General features: G+C 43.9%; 1 protein-coding gene across 1 annotated transcript in view; it reads left to right on the top strand.

Moving 5' to 3' along the window:
* Positions 1 to 6,562: 6,562 nt before the first annotated feature.
* Positions 6,563 to 10,125, top strand: part of tlr18 (toll-like receptor 18) — a 36,592-nt gene continuing 33,029 nt past the window's right edge. The window contains exon 1 of the mRNA XM_088327584.1: positions 6,563 to 6,637. The gene's annotated coding sequence lies outside the window, so the exon portion shown is untranslated. The remainder of the gene's footprint in view (positions 6,638 to 10,125) is intronic.

The raw sequence follows: 10,125 nt of genomic DNA, 5'->3' as shown, positions 1-10,125 counted from the left end.
CTGAGGTTTGCAGACGGACTGACAACAGGGGACCGATAGGAGTGAGTTTATATAGTGACAGGGAGCCAATCGGAACCCGCGGCAATTGGTAAGTCATACTAGTAATCCAAGAAAATACTACACAAAATAAGATCTAGAAATAATAAATATCACAAATTGAAAATACATGAATTCGTAATAAATGTACTTACATTAAGGGGGCAGTGTTTGCTATTTGACCACTAGTGCTAAAAAGAAAGAAGACAAACGACAGTGACTTACCTTGACCAAACCACAACATTTGTTTTTTGCTAAGAAATAAATCAAAGGAAAATAGAAAAAGGAAAAAAAACGGGTCAGTAGCCAGGACAGGAGAGCAAAAATCGTGGTCGAGATCAGAAAATGGGTCCCAGACGGGGGCCAGAACGGGAGTGAGTCAGGGTCGAAAAGCTTGCCTAGCGTGAACCGAGGTTCACAGACGGACTGACAACAGGTCCCTATTTAAATCCACTCCTATTTGCCCCCTTTTGTCAGTCCGTCTGCAAACCTCAGTGAACCCTAGGCAAGCCTTTTTCGACCCTGACTCCCACCTGTTTATGCTCCTGTCTGTCTCCCGGCTTCGACCTGTTTTATGTCCCCCACCACGTCTATGAAATGAGCCTCTACCTCCTGAGCCACTGCCGCCGCAAAATTTTATAAGCGGCGTGCAGCCATGTAAGGCGCTAACCTGCTTATTGGGGGTATTAGGGGTTCAGTGTCTTACCCAAGGACACTTCGACATGTAACACAGACGAGCCGGGATTCGAACTGGGATCCCTTGATCCCAAGACGAGCGCTCTACCTCCTGAGCTACTGCCTACTCTCCTTCCCTGGCTTTCGACCCGTTTCCGACCCCGACCACGTTTTTTGCTCTCCTGTCCCGTCTACTGACCTGTTTTCCGTTCCCGATACCGCCGTCGCTCGCCACGGAAGATGGTGGTTTTCGATAGGGACAGTGAGCCAATCAGAGGCCGAGACAGTCGGCGCCAAAGGAGCGGGCGCAGGTGCCTTGCATCAGTAATCATGACGGATTGGAATAAAAGGAGAAGTGGAAAGATCTGATTGGATGTTTTCTTCTTCTCTAAAGGGCCCGGAATGACCTTCTGGTCCAGAAGAGCCAAATGAAGGTCAAACATCTCAAAGCAAAGAACAGCTTGCCCTTTAACGCAACTTCTTAATGAACCACCTCTAAACTCCAAGTATGTCATTTTCGAGCCAAGTACAATATTGCACTCTATTCATGAAGCAACTTCACAAGCGTCAAGCTGCTTCCCTTTAAATCAGAGGGTGGGAAAACTGTGGCCGGTGGGCCACCTGTGGCCCCTCAGTCTTTTTTATCAGGCCCGTCGAACAAAAAATGGTCAAAATAGAATGACACTATATATACCACAGTTGTCTGATTTGAGACTGTGATTCCTGAACAAGTCATCTTACTATCCACGTTGTGAAGGATATATTTTAGGTTCAGTTTCCAATGTCTACTTGACCAGTTGTCCCATGTTGTGAGAGATAGATTCAGAACCAGAACCAATGGTAGACCCAGTCGCGTAACGTTTCCTACTAAAGTTTATTGGGATCTCGAGGAAACAAACGCCAGCGATCTGGTGATCGCTGGACAGGAGGAGCAAGCAGCTCACGGGATCGGAGGATGATCGGGGGCAAAAACGGGTCGATAATCTAGGTAGATAACTATATTCAACATGGTAATATTTGATCATCTGTGAAATCTCCATCATTATTGTGTCTTTCTGAGGGATTTGGATTGTTTAAATAACTTCAGGAAAACAAATACTGTAACGCCTCCTCACTTCACACTGTGTACTACGTGGTCTGCGATCCATTATCCCCGATCCATTATCCCCAAAATGTATATTGCTACCAGCAAGGGCCAGCAGAGCGCATTTTATTTGGACCTGGTGGCTTTTTTCCTGTTCTGTCTGCCAAAAAGTAGACAGGGGGGTCGCAATCTATTATCCCTTATTGCATGCTGCTGCAAGTAGGGACCAGAAGAGCACGATTTTATTGAGCTTGGCGCGTTTTTTTGCCGTTACTGTATGTCAAGAACAGAAGTTGGAGTCAGGGTAAGAAAAAAAGGCTTGCCTAGTGTAAGCTGAGGTTTGCAGATGGACTGACAACAGGGGACAGATAGAGGTGGGTTTAAATAGTTGGGGGTCGGAAGCAAGTCGTGAGCCAGGAAAGGAGAGTAGACGTGGTTGCGGACAAAAAGGTCGAAAGCCGGGACGGGAGAGAAGACGTGGTCAGGATCAAAAACAGGTGACAGACAGGAGCAAAAAACAGGTTGGAGTCAGGGTCGAAAAAAGGCTTGCCTAGTGTAAACTGAGGTTCGCAGACGGACTGACAACAGGGGACAGATAGAGGTGGGTTTAAATAGTTGGGGGTCGGAAGCAAGTCGTGAGCCAGGAAAGGAGAGTAGACGTGGTCTTGGACAAAAAGGTCGAAAGCCGGGACGGGAGAGAAGACGTGGTCAGGTTCGAAAACAGGTCACAGATAGGAGCAAAAAACAGGTTGGAGTCAAGGTAAAAAAAAAAGGCTTGCCTAGTGTAAACTGAGGTTCGCAGACGGACTAACAACAGGGGACAGATAGAGTTGGGTTTAAATAGTTGGGGGTCGGAAGCAAGTCGTGAGCCAGGAAAGGAGAGTAGACGTGGTCTTGGACAAAAAGGTCGAAAGCCGGGACGGGAGAGAAGACGTGGTCAGGATCAAAAACAGGTGAGAAACAGGAGCAAAAAACAGGTTGGAGTCTAGGTAAAAAAAAAGGCTTGCCTAGTGTAAACTGAGGTTCGCAGACGGACTGACAACAGGGGACAGATAGAGGTGGGTTTAAATAGAAGGGGGCGGAAGCAAGTCGTGAGCAAGAAAAGGAGAGTAGACATGGTCGGGGACAAAAAGGTCGAAAGCTGGGACGGGAGAGAAGACGTGGTCAGGTTCAAAAACAGGTGACAGACAGGAGCATAATACAGGTGGAGTCAGGGTCGAAAAAAAGGCTTGCCTAGTGTAAACTGAGGTTCGCAGACGGACTGACAACACGGGACAGATAGAGGTGGGTTTAAATAGACGGGGGCGGAAGCAAGTCGTGAGCCAGGAAAGGAGAGTAGACGTGGTTGCGGACAAAAACGTCGAAAGCCGGGACGGGAGAGAAGACGTGGTCAGGATCAAAAACAGGTGAGAAACAGGAGCAAAAAACAGGTTGGAGTCTAGGTAAAAAAAAAGGCTTGCCTAGTGTAAACTGAGGTTCGCAGACGGACTGACAACAGGGGACAGATAGAGGTGGGTTTAAATAGAAGGGGGCGGAAGCAAGTCGTGAGCAAGAAAAGGAGAGTAGACATGGTCGGGGACAAAAAGGTCGAAAGCCGGGACGGGAGAGAAGACGTGGTCAAGATCAAAAACAGGAGACAGACAGGAGCAAAAAACAAGTTGGAGTCAGGGTCGAAAAAAAGGCTTGCCTAGTGTAAACTGAGGTTTGCAGACGGACTGACAACACGGGACAGATAGAGGTGGGTTTAAATAGTTGGGGGCGGAAGCAAGTCATGAGAAAGGAAAGGAGAGTAGACGTGGTCGGGGATATAAAAAGGTCGAAAGCCGGGACGGGAGAGAAGACGTGGTCAGGATCAACAACAGGAGACAGACAGGAGCAAAAAACAAGTTGAAGTCAGGGTCGAAAAAAAGGCTTGTCTAGTGTAAACTGAGGTTCGCAGACGGACTGACAACAGGGGACAGATAGAGGTGGGTTTAAATAGTTGGGGGCGGAAGCAAGTCATGAGAAAGGAAAGGAGAGTAGACGTGGTCGGGGATATAAAAAGGTCGAAAGCCGGGACGGGAGAGAAGACGTGGTCAGGATCAAAAACAGGTGACAGACAGGAGCAAAAAACAAGTTGGAGTCAGGGTCGAAAAAAAGGCTTGCCTAGTGTAAACTGAGGTTTGCAGACGGACTGACAACAGGTGACAGATAGAGGTGGGTTTAAATAGTCGGGGGTCGGAAGCAAGTCGTGAGCCAGGAAAGGAGAGTAGACGTGGTCGGGGACAAAAAGGTCGAAAGCCGGGACGGGAGAGAAGACGTGGTCAGGATCAAAAACAGGTGACAGACAGGAGCAAAAAACAAGTTGGAGTCAGGGTCGAAAAAAAGGCTTGTCTAGTGTAAACTGAGGTTCGCAGACGGACTGACAACAGGGGACAGATAGAGGTGGGTTTAAATAGTCGGGGGTCGGAAGCAAGTCGTGAGCCAGGAAAGGAGAGTAGACGTGGTCGGGGACATAAAAAGGTCGAAAGCCGGGACGGGAGAGAAGACGTGGTCAGGATCAAAAACAGGTGACAGACAGGAGCAAAAAAAGAGTTGGAGTCAGGGTCGAAAAAAAGGCTTGTCTAATGTAAACTGAGGTTTGCAGACGGACTGACAACACGGGACAGATAGAGGTGGGTTTAAATAGTCGGGGGTCGGAAGCAAGTCGTGAGCAAGAAAAGGAGAGTAGACGTGGTCGGGGAAAAAAAAGGTCGAAAGCCGGGACGGGAGAGAAGACGTGGTCAGGATCAAAAACAGGTGACAGACAGGAGCAAAAAACAAGTTGGAGTCAGGGTCGAAAAAAAGGCTTGTCTAGTGTAAACTGAGGTTCGCAGACGGACTGACAACAGGGGACAGATAGAGGTGGGTTTAAATAGTCGGGGGTCGGAAGCAAGTCGTGAGCCAGGAAAGGAGAGTAGACGTGGTCGGGGACATAAAAAGGTCGAAAGCCGGGACGGGAGAGAAGACGTGGTCAGGATCAAAAACAGGTGACAGACAGGAGCAAAAAAAGAGTTGGAGTCAGGGTCGAAAAAAAGGCTTGTCTAATGTAAACTGAGGTTTGCAGACGGACTGACAACACGGGACAGATAGAGGTGGGTTTAAATAGTCGGGGGTCGGAAGCAAGTCGTGAGCAAGAAAAGGAGAGTAGACGTGGTCGGGGAAAAAAAAGGTCGAAAGCCGGGACGGGAGAGAAGACGTGGTCAGGATCAAAAACAGGAGACAGACAGGAGCAAAAAACAAGTTGGAGTCAGGGTCGAAAAAAAGGCTTGCCTAGTGTAAACTGAGGTTCGCAGACGGACTGACAACAGCGATCACCGGATCGTGTGTGCAACCCTTTCTCTTCTTCCCAATAAAACTGAGAGAAACGTTACGCAAGTGGGTCCTGTCTCCGTTCTGGTCCTGACATTCACGCTGATTCATGAATGTGGTAGGCGTTCTGTTTTGACTGTGTTTTCCACCGTGGCCTCTGATTCATTTTTTTTTTTTCCTGTAGTGACGAAAACCAGTGTTGGCACACTGGTTTTGAGCTTATCTGCATGCTTGCGTCTATCCTTTTGTTTGTCTAGCGCACCTTCGGCCATAAATAACTCCACAATAACGTTTGTTTTGCTGCGAAAAGTGACGTTGATTGTGGCTCAGTCGCGAGGCGTTTGTTTGAATGTTACAGGAAACGTTACGATTTAAAACACAGGTGCGAAACAGGCGGCCCGCGGGCCAGATCAGGCCCGCTAAGGGATTGAATTCGGCTCGCGAGACAACGCTGAGAGAAGGGCAAGAGAAAAACGAGCTGCAGGTTGAAATAGGTCAACTTGATGTTGCCAGGTGCCTCAAACAAAGACACTGTACTTGTATTTATTTTTCTCTATCTCTCTCTCTTTCTTTTCCACCTCTTTTCTCCCACTCTGTCTCTGTCTCTTTTACTTTCGCTTTTTCTCTTCCTTTGTTGCTCTTTGTCTCTTTCTCTCTCTATGTCTTTTTAACTTCTTTTGCTCTAACTTCCTTTTTTTCTTTTCTCTCTTTTCTCTTTCTCTCTTTCTACCCTTTGCACTTTCTTTTCTCTTTTCTCTCCTTCTGTCTTTTCTATTTCTCTTTGGATTTCTTTCGTCCTCTCCCTTTCTTTCCCCCTCCCTCATGACTTATTCTTTTGTTTCTCTCTCTCACTCTCTCTCTTTCTTTTCCACCTCTTTTCTCCCACTCTGTCTCTGTCTCTTTTACTCTCGCTTTTTCTCTTCCTTTGTTGCTCTTTGTCTCTTTCTCTCTCTGTGTCTTTTTAACTTCTTTTGCTCTAACTTCCTTTTTTTCTTTTCTCTCTTTTCTCTTTCTCTCTTTCTACCCTTTGCGCTTTCTTTTCTCTTTTCTCTCCTTCTGTCTTTTCTATTTCTCTTTGGATTTCTTTCGTCCTCTCCCTTTCTTTCCCCCTCTCACACGACTTTTTATTTTTTGTTTCTCACGCTGTCTCCCTCTCTCTCTTTTTCTTTCTTTGTCCCACCCTCTCTCCTTTTCCCTCCCTCTTTCTTTTATTTCTTTATCTCTTTTTCTTTCTCTTTAATCTAGTAGTCCGGCCCCAGACAGAATGTTTGTTCTATGGTGTGGCCCTCGAGTTAAAATGAGTTTAACACCCCTGCTCTAATTCGTCTGCGTCGACTCAGCAAAATGAAAGGAAGCGAGTTTTGGAACCTATCCACATTCCTGAGCATCTTGCACAAAACACAGAAGGGGGGAGGAGAGTGAGCGCATAAGTCAGGAAGCTCAGTCAACAGTGACACATTGCCCCGATTCCGAAGCAGAGCGAGAGAAAGAAGCGTCCGACTGCTCGTCCAGGTAGGTTTTTAATACGCAACTTCCGAGAAATCGGGTCCAAGTGCAGTCTCTTATCTCTGGGCTTTAAAACAAGCGCTCCATAAAACGTAAATTCAATTGTTTTCATTTTCAACCACCCTATTTGTGCAGAGAGCTCCTTTTTTCTTCCAGATTATTAGTGTTTAAAAGGAAAAACAAAGAGGGAGAAAGTGAGAAAAAAAAAGAAAACAAGCAGGAGAAATGAAAGAGAGAGTGAGTCAAAGAGGGACGGAGAGAGAAAAAGAGTGAGTGTAAAAAAGAGAAAGAAAAAGAAAGAGGGAGAAAGTGAGAAAAAGAGAGAATAAACAATTTTAAAAAAATATGGAGAAACAAAAGTGAGGGTAAGAAAGAGAGAAAAAAAGAGGAGAAAAAAAGAGAAAGAACATGAGATAGAGAGTGACAAAAAGCGAGAGACAAAAAAGAAAACAAGCAGGAGGAATGAAAGAGAGAGAGAGAGAGAGAGAGAGTCAAAGAGGGACAGAGAGACAAAAAGAGTGAGTGGTTAAAAAGAGAAAGAAAATAAAGAGCGAGAAAGTGAGAAAAAGAGAGAATAAGAAATTTTAAAAAATATAGAGAAACAACAGTGAGGGTAAGGAAGAGAGAAAAGGGGAGAAGAAGAAAGAAAGAAAGATAAAGAACGTGAGATAGAGAGTAAACAAAAAGTGAGAGACAAAAAAGAAAACAACCAGGAGGAATGAAAGAGAGAGAGAAGAAGAGAGAGAGTCAAAGAGGGACAGAGAGAGAAAAAGAGTGAGTGTTAAAAAGAGAAAGAAAAAGAAAGAGAGAGAAAGTGAGAAAAAGAGAGAATAAAAAATTTAAAAAAATACGGAGAAACAACAGTGAGGGTAAGAAAGAGAGAAAAAAGGTGGAGGAGAAAGAAAGAGAAAGAACGAAAGATAGAGAGTGAAAAAAAGTGAGAGACAAAAAAGAAAACAAGCAGGATGAATCAAAGAGAGAGAAGAAGAGAGCGAGTCAAAGAGGGACAGAGAGATAAAAAGAGTGAGTGTTAAAAAGAAAGAAAGAGAAAAAAGTGAGAAAAAGAGAGAATAAAAAATTTAAAAAATATATGGAGAAACAACATTGAGGGTAAGAAAGAGAGAAAAAAGGTGGAGGAGAAAGAAAGAGAAAGAACGTAAGATAGAGAGTGACAAAAGGTGAGAGACAAAAAAGAAAACAACCAGGAGAAATGAAAGAGAGAGAGAGTCAAAGTGGGACAGAGAGAGAAAAAGAGTGAGTGTTAAAAAGAGAAAGAAAAAAAGAGGGGAAAAGAAAGAATGAGAAATTTAAAGAAATATAGAGAAACAACAGAGAGGGTAAGAAAGAGAGAAAAATGAGAGACAGAAAGAAAAAGATAGACAGAAAGAGACAGTGAAAAGGAGATTGTAAGAAAAAAAGGAGAGTGAGACAGAGAAACAAATTGAGAGAAAGAAGGAAAAAGAAATAGATGAGAGAGAGAGAGAAAGAAAGAGTGAGAGAGAGGTATATATATATATATATATACGTAGAGAGAGAGAGAGAGAGAGAGAGAGAGAGAGAGAGAGAGAGCAGGAAATAGATAATGAGTGAGTGAAAGAGAGTGAGGGAGAGAGAAAGAGCAATTAAGAGAGAGAGAGAAAAATGAACTGAAATACTCCATAGTAAAAGTAACTTCATTTCCAGTACTTTAAACAGAAGTTGTATGTCAAAGAATTGCAAATTTCCTGAGCGGTGTTTGAGTCGGTTGAATATAAACAATAGCCGTAAACGATATCAAGTGAGTTTAATACATTGAATCTATACCTCACAACCTGGGACAACTGGTCAAGTAGACATTGGAAACTGAACTTAAAATATGTCCTTCACAAAACACGTCGATAATAAGATGCCTTGTTTCAGGGTCGATCTTCTAGACCGGGGGTGTCAAACTCATTTTAAAGAGAAAGAAAGAAATTCACAGAGAATTAGAAAGTGAGAAGGAGAGAAAAGAGAAGGAGAGAAAGAGAGAAAGGGAAAGCAAGAGAAAGAGAGAGAAAGAGAGAAAATGAAAGAGAAAGAAAGAGAGCAAAATAAGGTAAAAAAAAAAAAAACACAGAGAAAGAGCCAAAAAGGAACAAATAAAGAGAGACAGAGAGTGGAAGAGAGAGATGGAGAGTGAGAGAAAACAGAGGAAGAGAAAGAGAGAGAGAGAGAGAAAGAAAGAGAGAAGGAAAGAGAAAAAGGAGAGAGAAAAAGAGAGAGAGAGAGAATGTGAGAAACAAAAGATATAAAAAGAGAAGTGAAAGAAGGGGGTTAAAGAGAAAGAAAGAAATCCACAGAGAATTAGAAAGCGAGAAGCAGAGAAAGAGAGAAAGGGAAAGCAAGAGAAAGAGAGAGAAAGAGAGAAGGGAGAGAGAAAAGAAAAGAGAAAGAAAGAGACCAACCAAAATAAGGTAAAAAGACACAGAGAAAGAGACAAAAAGGAACAAATAAAGAGAAAAAGAGAGACAGAGAGTGGAAGCGAGAGATGGAGAGTGAGAGAAAACGGAGGAAGAGAGCGAAAGAGAGAGAGAAAAAGAGAGAGAGAGGGGTAAATCGATCCCTAAACAGGCAGCTGGCTTTGGCAACATCAAGTGGACATATTTCAACCTGCAGCTTGTTTTTCTCTTGTGCTCCCCTCAGCATTGTCTTGCGGGCCGGATTCAATCCCTTACCGGGCCTGATCCGGCCCGCGGGCCGCCTCTTTGACACCCCTAGAATCTAGACAATAAACAGGTGTTATTTGCAGATAAATCACACAAATAAATCGTGCATTGTGATTTCTGGATTTTTCTTTTTAGTTTATCCCTCTCACAGTGGAGAGGATGAAAATTTCGGACCCCTTTGTGATTTCTAAGTGGGATAAATAGCAAAATATACTTATTTTTTTCACTGTATATACATATGTATAGATATATATACTGTATACCGCGGGTGTCAAACAGGCGGCCCGCGGGCCAGATCAGGCCCGCGAGACAACACTCAGAGAAGCACAAGAGAAAAACGAGCTGCAGGTTGAAATATGTCAACTTAAGGTTGCCAAAGCCAGGTGCCTCAAACAAAGACGCTGTACTTGTATTTCTTTCTCTCTCTCTCGCTCTCTCTCTGTCTCTCTGTCTCTCTCTCTCTCTCTCTCTTTCTTTTCCACCCCTTTGCTCCCATTCTCTGTCTCTGTCTCTTTCACTCTCTGTTTCTCTCTTTTTCTCTTCCTTTGTTCCTCTTTGTCTCTTTCTCTCTGTCTTTTTAACTTATCTTGCTCTCACTTCCTTTTTTCATTTTCTCTCTTTTCTCTTTCTCTCTTCCTACCCTTGGTACTTTCTTTTCTCTTTTCTCTCCTGTTTTTCTATTTCTCTTTGGATTTCTTTCTTCGTCTCCCTTTTTTTTCACGTTTTTTTTTAATCTCTTTTGTTTCTCACGCTCTCTCCCTCTCTCTCTTTCTCTTTCTTTGTCCTGCCCTCTCTCCTTTTCCCTCCCTC

Source organism: Urocampus carinirostris, chromosome 2, assembly GCF_059441175.1.
Source record: "Urocampus carinirostris isolate Australia breed hairy pipefish chromosome 2, RoL_Ucar_1.0, whole genome shotgun sequence".
In the NCBI taxonomy this organism is placed as follows: Eukaryota; Metazoa; Chordata; class Actinopteri; order Syngnathiformes; family Syngnathidae; genus Urocampus; species Urocampus carinirostris.
Note: the sequence above shows the minus strand (reverse complement) of the source record. Positions and strands in the feature narration are given on the sequence as shown.